At 41.0% G+C, this 9,461-nt stretch overlaps 1 pseudogene; it reads right to left on the bottom strand.

The window, feature by feature from the left end:
- Nucleotides 1-4,486: 4,486 nt before the first annotated feature.
- Nucleotides 4,487-5,347, bottom strand: LOC119540495 (annotated as a pseudogene).
- Between the last annotated feature and the right edge of the window lie 4,114 nt (nt 5,348-9,461).

The raw sequence follows: 9,461 nt of genomic DNA, 5'->3' as shown, positions 1-9,461 counted from the left end.
CACATATAGTTAGTCTATATTGATAAGGTGTTATAATGTTTGTCTTTTCAATTGTGGCTTATTTCACTCAACATCCTGTCCTCAAGGTCCATTCACCTATTTGCATACCTCACAACTTCATTTCTTCTTGCTGTCGCTCAATATTCCATTGAATGTATACACCACAGTTCACCATTCCATTTATTGGTCAATGTACTCTTAGGTCATCTCCATCCATTGCGAATTGTGAATACTGCCACCATAAATACCAGTGTGCAATGTCCATTCATGTCCCTGCTCTCAGTTCTTCTGAGTATATCCCCAATAACTGGGTTGCAGGACCTTGTGGTAACCCTATACTTAGTTTCCTGTGGAATCACCACATTACCTTCCAGATGGGCTGCCCCATTCTACTTCCCTACCAACAGTGAATAGATACATCCCTCTCACCACCTTTTCTTCAGCACTTGTATCCCTCTGTTTGTATTTTTAAACAGTTTTATTCACACAACATACAATCCATTCTAAGTAAACAATCAGTGATTTCCTGGTGTAATCACATAATTATGCATTCACCACCACAATCTATATGAGGACATTTCCATTTCTTCTGCAAAAGAAAGAGGAAAAGGAGAAAAAAATGAAGAATAAAAATATAAAAGATAGAAGAAAAATAAAAATAGAGTAAAATAAAATGAGGAAGTCAGACAACACCACAACCGCCAAGAATCCCATATCACTCCCTTATGTCCCCCCTTACAGACTTTTAGCTTTGGTATTTTGCCTTCGTTACAGTTAATGGAAGCATCTTACAATGTTACCATTAACTATAGACTCTAGTTTGCATTGATTGCGTTTTTTCCCCTATACCATCCAATTTTCAACACCTTGCAATGTTGACATTCATTTGTTCTCCCTCTTCTAAAAACATGCTCATATTTGTACATTTAATCTTCATGATTGACCACTCTAGGTTTCACTGTTATACTATCTCAGTCTTTATCTTCTCTCTTTCTTTCTGGTGTCATACATGCCCATAGCCTTGACTTTCAACCATACTCATACTCATCTTTGTTCAGAGTACTTACAATGTTGTGCTACCATCACACAGTATTAAGCTATCCATTTCTGGATCTATACAGTCAATCCTGTTGAAACTTATGTACTCCTTCAGCATTAAATGCCCATTTTCTAACTTCTGTCTACTGACAACCTGTGTTCTCAACTTTAACTCTCAAATTTTGCTCATCAATGTTAGTTCATATTAGGGAGTCCATAGAGTATCCATCCTTTTGTTTCTGGTTAATTTCACTCAATGTGATGTCTACTTTCTACCATTTTGTCTTTTGGATTTTAGATGTCGTATCTTATTTTTATTTTCTTTCTCTCTCTCTTGTTACTCTCACTGATAGTCTTCCTTTCTACTCTCTTCTCCAAACCTCTCTCCCTTATCTTTTCCTATCTGCCTGTAGTGCTCCCTTTAGTATTTCTTGTAGAGCAGGTCTCTTGATCACAAACTCTCTGTTTTTCTGAAAATATCTTAAACTCTCCCTCATTTTTGAAAGACAGTTTTGCCAGATATAGAATTCTTGGTTGGCAGTTTTTCTCTTTCAGTATCTTAAATACATCATGCCACTGCCTTCTCGCCAACATGGTTCCTACTGAGAAATCCTCACATACTCTTATCGAGCTTCCTTTGTATGTGATAGATCGCTTGAATCTTGCTGCTTTCAGAATTCTCTCTTTGCCTTTGAGATTTGATAATCTGATTATTATGTATCTCGGAGTCGGTCTATTCAGATCTATTCTATTTGGGGTATACTGCGCTTCTTGGATCTGTAATTTTATGTCTTTCATAAGAGATGGGGAATTTTCAGTGATTATTTCATCCATTATACTTTCTGCCCCTTTCCCCTTCTCCTTCAGGACACCCATCACACATATATTCATGCACTTCATGTTGTCATTCAGTTCCCTGATACCCTGCTCATATTTTTCCATTCTTTTCCCTAACTGTTCTTTTTTTGTGAAGGATTTCAGATGATCTGTCTTCTAGTTCCTGAATCCTTCTTCTGCCTCTTCAAATCTGCTGTTGTATGTCTCCATTGTGTTTTCATCTCTTCTTTTGTGCTTTTCATTCCCATAAGTTCTGCCAATTGTTTTTTCAAACTTTCAAGTTCTTCCTTATGCTTGCCCAGTGTCTTCTTTATATCCTTTTCTCTTTTGCCATATCTTCTCAACTCAATTTGATTTTTGAATTGATTTAGCATATTTGTTTGAAGATCTTTAATTAATTGTTTCCACTCCTGTATCTCATTTGAAGTGTAAGTTTTTTCCTTTGACTCAGCCATATCTTCATTTTTTTCTAGTGTGATTCATAATTTTTTGTTGTCTAGGCATCTGGTTTCCTTGATTACCCCAATTGGATTTTCCCAGACCCAATGGGCTGAGGTGTCAGGAAGAGACTGTATTCAATTTCAGGTTTCCCTGGGGATGAGACCCAGCAAGTTGTCAGACTTTCCTGTGAGAACTCTAGATGCTGTGTGCTTTTCCTATCCTGCCCAGCAGGTGAAGCTTGTCAGCCTGCAGCTCCCCACTGGTGTAAAAAGCTGTGTTGCCTTTAATAGTCAGCAGAGACACTGTCCCTGCTGGGTGCTGAGAGTGTCAGAAGTCAAGCTTAAGCTGTTTCTGTTATTTTTCCACCCCCCCCCCACTCTGCCCAGGCCCTAGGGTCTGAGTTTTCTGAGGGAGGGCAGCCATTTGAACTGGGCCCCACCTCCCCATTTTCTTAGGGCAATTAAGTCCTTTAGTGATTCATCTCCTACACTTGGCTTCTTCCTTTGAATCTCTATCTTAACTCTATCCTTGGCTGGTCAGCATTGATAACTGAAAATGCCTGAGGCTTTCTCTGATGAGCTACTTAGAATGAGAGAAAAAAAGGAAAAAAGAAAGAAATCCCCTTTTCAGATCCAGTCCTCAGCCCCCCTCCATTCCCCCTCCCCCCACCACCAGGTACCAGTCATGAACTAGAGTTGGTGCCCAGTTCTAATGTGCCCCTGTTCTGGGACACAGCCCTTTTCCAGCATTCTGAGCTCAGCTGATTCCAAAAGCCTCTGTTTTTATTCATATATGTATGTTTTTTCTGTCAGCCCTGCCTCCTCTCTGCCAGGAGCAACCTCTGGGTTCCTTTCTTGTTTGCTCTGGGTTTATCTGAGCTTGTAGTTTGTATTCAGTAGTCCAGATTCATTAATTAAAACTGCAATTGGAGCTTAGTTGAGCTATCTTCCCTTCTTCCTAGTAGACTGCTTCTTTTTCCCACAGGGAAGTCTTCCAACTTAGCCTGCCATGCCAGTGGGGGTGGGGCAACAGCTCTGCAGTTTGGGAGCTTTACTAACAGTTCTTATGCTTCAGTCTCAGCTGTTCCACCCATTCCAGACTGGTGTACGGTGTTTGTCTGGTCACAGATGTCCCTCAGCCGTTGTTCCAGACAATTTACTTGTTGATTCTGGCTATATGCTAGTTGTTCCAGATGACTAACTAAATTCCACACCTCCTATGCTGTCATCTTGCCCCTTCATCATATCTTTTTATAAATTGCTATTTCTTTTAAAAAAGTGAAATACTCTGCCTTATCAGAAAACTTGCTCCTCATCTGTCTCTTAACAGAGCAGGCAGAATTTGATTTCTGACATCTCTCTCTCTGCACTTTCACCCCTCCACCCTATTGTTGTTTTCTTCTTCCTTAGAAAACTTTATTCTCCAAATTATTACACTATAGAGCAATTTTTAATTACTACAGGTTAACACTTCTTTTAGGCAATGGTTAGTAGATGTGTGTTACTTCTTAGTAAGTTTGTCTTTATTTAAATCCATGAACTGGGTCATTGACATTTCTGTGTATTCAAGTCATGGCTTTCATACAGAGCTCAGCTGCAAGAATTTGTTTAATCAGTCTTGACCTTTTTCAAACACTTTTTCACTTTCATTATTTCATTTCCAAGTTTCTTTTTTGAATCTTCTTTCCTCTTATAGTAAACATCAAAAATTCTCACTCATTTGTTTGTTTTTTGTTTTTTTTATTATACAGCTTTCTCTTTACTTTAAAAAAATGGCATTAAAGTCTAAGAGGTTTCGGTCTGGTCCTTATGTGGTTCCCAGTGCTAAGGGATGGCAGAGCTGAGTTCCAGGAATGTAAGAACATTGCTTTAAAGATAGTAGCAGTCACAGGGCCAAGTCTGAAGGCCCAAGTGAAATCATGGGCATATCCACTGACATGTGGTAGGGCATGGGCTCCAGCCCTGGGGGATCAACAAGAGTGGAAACTCTTTTGAGAAGATAATTGAACAGGATCTGGCATCAAAAGTGTCTGGTGGGAGAAGCAGGGAAGGTGAAAGGTAGGGATCCTCCTCTCTTTTCTGCTACTACTAAAGGGCAGAGGCAGGTGACCCCAACATGGTAGCAGCTATTTAGATCCCATGGTGAGGCCTGCCAGACACTTCAAGGCTGGTCAAATGGCATCATCAGAGGGTGGAATGCTAGACATAAGAATGGAGACAAACTGTTCCAATTTCTGTACAGCTTGTTTCCCAGATTCCAATACTTCCTCATTATTAGCCTTCTCTAAGTTTTCATAATTCATAATGACCTTGTTAGCAATAAGAGAGAAGCCAAAAACTCGAAGTCCACAGTGCCGTGCAACTATAACTTCTGGTACTGTGCTCATGCCAACAGCATCAGCCCCCAGCTTCTGCAGCAGATGAGACTCTGCAATGATTTCAAAGTTGGGGCCTCCCACCATCACATAGGTGCCTTATTGTAGCTCTTACTGCTCCCCCATTTGTTTCCAGGCACAGAGAGCCTTCTACCTCAGATTGCAGTCATAAGCATCAGATGTGGCAGGAAAATGAGGGCCAAACCTTTCATCAATGGGGCCTCTGAGCCCAGAGAAACCAAGCATGTTGATATGATCACGGGTCAGCATGATATCTCCAACCTCAAACTTGGGGTTCAGCCCTCCAGGTGCATTGGTGACCACCGGGGTGTCCACACGCGTAAGCCAGAAAACCCTCACTGGGAACATTACCTTCCAGAGTGGGTAGCTTTCATAACATTGGAATCTGCCCTGCATCACCACACAGGCTCGGTCATTCAGGAATCCAAACACCAGTCGTCCAGCATGACCTGGTACTGTACTTTGAGGAAAGTTGGGTCTCTCACTGTATTCAAAGGCCTGGGCCTGAATTACTTTATCAGCCAGACCTCCTAACCCAGAACCACAGATCACTGCCACTTGAGGTCGGTGCTTGGTGTGGGACAGAAGCCATTCCACAGTGTTCTGGTAATCTTCATATGTGAATTCTTTCTCCATGGTCCTGCCTGCCCCTTCTCGATGAGCCGGCCGTACTCCCCTCCCCTGAGCCGCTGTCGCTGGGTGTGGTTGGCACTATAAGTCACTCATTTGTTTTTCACTCCAACTCTCTAAAATGATTGTTCCCACTCTTTTTTTTTTTTTAAGGTTTGAACTTTGTGGTGTTGTTTGAGCTAATTTTTCTGATATGCTTTTGTGAGGTTATTTGCTTCAGCAGTCTAAATGTAACTCCAATTTAAAAACTTTGTATATGATATTTACCTTAGGATGGGATTTGCATTTTCCTTAGATTTGCTCTGTAAAGCAAACTCCTGGCACAACCTGAGTGGGGATGTCTCACTCCTGAGTCATTTTTTATTTTTAATTCTCTTTGAAATAAATTCAAACTTACAGAAACAGTTGCAAAAACAATACAAAACCCATACACAGAGCTCCAGCATACCCTGACCCCCCTCCCACAATACCCCGATCCACCAACTTTAACATCCTGTCACACCACCATTTTTCTTTCCCTCCCTCCCTCCTTATCATCCATCATCTATTGCTCTGTCTTCTGAACATATGAGAGCTAGCTGCACACATCCTTGAACAAACAATATAATTCACATATACATTTCCCATGAACAAGAACATTCTTTTATGCAATCCCATTAAGCACAGCTAAGAAGTTCAAGAAATTCAACATTGATATAAAGCTTACATTCTGTATTTCATTTTTTTTTATTCTTATGTCCCAGCTATGTCTCTTTGAGCCTCCTCTCCTCCATCCTCAGATCCCATCCAGGATCATCCTTGGCATTTAATTGTCATTGCCTATTTAGACTTTTTCTTTTTCTTTTTTTTCCCCTCAATTGTGGAAACATATATACAGCTAAATCTTTCCATTCCAACCCCTCCCTAGCATTCCATTTGTGGGATTAATCACATTTAGAATGTTGTAATGCTATCACCTTCCCACCATCCATTACTAGAAATTGCCCTTCACCCCAAACAGAAATCCTACACTCATTTCTTAACTCCCCATTGCCCCTTCCCCCACTTCTCGTGACCCGTACTCTGCTTTTCGTCTCTATGGTCATATTCTCTGATACTTTCTTTGTGTTTACTGTGGGGCTTAAATTTAACCTCTTAAATCTATAACAGTCTTGTTTTTCTTTGATACCAACTTAACTTCAATAGGACACATAAACTATGTTCCTATACTCCTCCATTCCCCGCCTGTATGTAGTACTTGAAAAGAATTACGTATTTTACATTGAGTCCAAAACCACTGATTTATCATTACAGTTTATGTATTTTAGATCCTGTAGGAAGTAAATAGGGGAGTTACGTATCAAAAATACAGTAGTATTGGTATTTATATTTACCATGTGATCTTTACTGGAAATCTTTATTTCTTCATGTGGTTTCAGTCAATTGTTTAGTGTCCTTTCCTTTCAGCCTGCTCAATTCCCTTTAGCATTTTTTATAGGACTGATCTACTGGTGATGAAGTCCCTCAGCTTTTGATTATTTGGGAATGTTTTCATCTCCCCCTCATTATTACCCTCCAGGTGTTTGTCAATTTTTTAAGTCTCTGATGGTTATTGACTTCTATTTATATTCCATTGTGGTCACAGAATGTGCTTTGAATAATTTCAATTTTTTTAAAAATTTACTGAGGCTTGTTTTATGCCCCAGCATATGGTCTATTCTGGAGAAAGATCCATGATCACTATAGAAGAATGTGTGTCCTGGTGATTTGGGATGTAATGTTCTATATATGTCTGTTAAATTTCTCTACATCTCTCTCCTTTCTTTGTTTCTCTGTCGGTAGGGCTCCTTTAGTATCTGAAGTAGGGCAGGTCTTTTATTAGCAAAATCTCTCAGCATTTGTTTGTCTGTGAAAAATTTAAGCTCTCCCTCAAATTTGAAGGAGAGTTTTGCTGGATAAAGTATTCTTGGTTGGAAATTTTTCTCTCAGAATTTTAAATATATCATGCCACTGCCTTCTCGCCTCCATGGTGGCCGCTGAGTAGTCACTACTTAGTGTTATTTTGTTTCTTTGGTATATGGTGAATTGCTTTTCTCTTGCTGCTTTCAGAACTTGCTCCTTCTCTTCAGTATTTGACAGTCAGATCAGAATATGTCTTGGAGTGGGTTTATTTGGATTTATTCTATTTGAAGTTCACTGGGCATTTATGCTTTGTATATTTATATTGTGTAGAAGGCTTGGGAGGTTTTCCCCAACAATTTTTTTCAATACTCTTTCTAGACCTTTACCCTTGTCCTCCCCTTCTGGGACATGAATGAGTCTTAAATTTGGATGTTTTATTTTATCTATCATATCCCTGGGATCCATTTCAATTTTTTTGATTTTTTTCCCCATTCTTTCTTTTGTTCTTTCATTTTCTGTTCTGTGGTCCTTGAGGACACTGAGTCATTGTTCAACTTTCTCCAATCTTGTATAATGAGTATCCAGAGTCTTTTTAATTTGGCCAACAGTTTGTTTTATTTCCATAAGATCATCTATTTTTTTATTTACTCTTGCAGTTTCTTCTTTATGCTCTTCTCGGGTCTTCTTTATGTCCTTTATATCCTGTGCCATGCTCTTCTTCATGTCCTTTATATCTTGAGCCATGCTCTCATTGTTTGACTTTAGTTCTTTGATTAATTGTGCCAAGTACTGTGTCTCTTCTGATCTTTTGATTTGGGTGTTTGGGTTTGGGTTCTCCATATCATCTGGTTTTATCATATGCTTTAAAATTTTTTGTTTTTGGCCTCTTGGCATTTGCTTTACTTGATAGGGTTCTTTCAGGATATAAAAAATACCAATCTCTAATTTTTCAGATCTACAGCTTGGTGGCATACACTTTCCCCAACTAGCCAGCAGATGGTGTCCGCGAGTCACCTATTCCCCTCAAGTCAGTTCTCCCCAACTTTGTCTTTGTGGTGTGTGGGGATCTGATTCTTGTGGGGTTCAATTGGTGCACTAAGTTTGGGTGTGTTGTTGGTGCTATCTGCCCTGAATGTGGGGCATGTGTCTGGGTGGTTAGGGAGGCAGAGCAGCTTTAATAATAAAACCTCCCAGGTGTTCCCAGAGATTTAAGGCTGTTACAAGAGTCTAAGCCTTCATTTCAGTCTTGCCACAGATTGTCTCTGCCGCTAACCCACAAGTCCTTGGTATTGGTGTAGGGTCCCTGGGATTTCCGAGTGGGTCCCCCTTCCCAGCCGTGATCTTCTAGGACCTCTGCTGAGGGAAGGCTGTGCCATATCACAAGTATGTGCCGGCCCTTCAGGGAAGCCTTGGGCTGCCGGACCGTGCAAGGGCATTCCCAGCCTGCTGTAAAGATGGTTGATTGGGGTGTGTTAATTTCCCCCTTTTTGCACAGCTCCACCTTCTCAGCTCTGGGACAATTAGCTGTGGGTGCACTAAAGGCCACCATCGATGGCTGATATTGTGGCATGTGTATGGTGCACAGGAATCACTCCCTGTCACACTGGGTTTCTTGGTGCAGGTCTGGGCTATGGCTCTGGCCCCAGGGAGGAGCGTCCCCAGCCCACCAGGGAGATGGCTGCAAGGGGCGTGGTTTATTTCTACTTTTGGCTCCCCTCTGCCCACTGGCCCCGAGACAATCAGCAGTCAGCTGTCCTCCATGTCAGACACTGAGATGTTGGTACAGCATGCTCCTGCTGTGCTGCTCTGCGCGGTTCTGACCATTGTAACCACAGCCACTCCCGAGTGTTTTTTTTTGTTTTTAAAAGAACTAGTCTGTCTCCAAACGTCAACCCACGGTTTCCCCACACCGCAGTGTGGCTGCTGGACTTTCAGCCGGCTCACTCACTCATTTCATAATGCAGACTCCTGGTTTCACCAAATGCGTGGTCCCTGTGGATTTAGCAGACCTTGTCTGGATGGTGCACCGCTGGAACTGGTGTTCTGGGTCACTTTCTAGCTTTTATCTAGTATTTTTCATGGAGGTGTTCTTTTTTGCCCTGTCTCACCTAGCTGCCATCTTAGGTTCTCTCTCCTGAGTCATTTTAATTTGTTTTTTCTCTTATCCATTAGTGTGGAGATAATGGTTATGTTGGTTTATGATTCTATAGCTAATCTCCCTCAACAGATTCCTAAAATG

The sequence above is a fragment of the Choloepus didactylus genome, chromosome 7, assembly GCF_015220235.1.
Source record: "Choloepus didactylus isolate mChoDid1 chromosome 7, mChoDid1.pri, whole genome shotgun sequence".
In the NCBI taxonomy this organism is placed as follows: Eukaryota; Metazoa; Chordata; class Mammalia; order Pilosa; family Megalonychidae; genus Choloepus; species Choloepus didactylus.
This window is presented reverse-complemented; position numbering and strand designations above follow the sequence as displayed.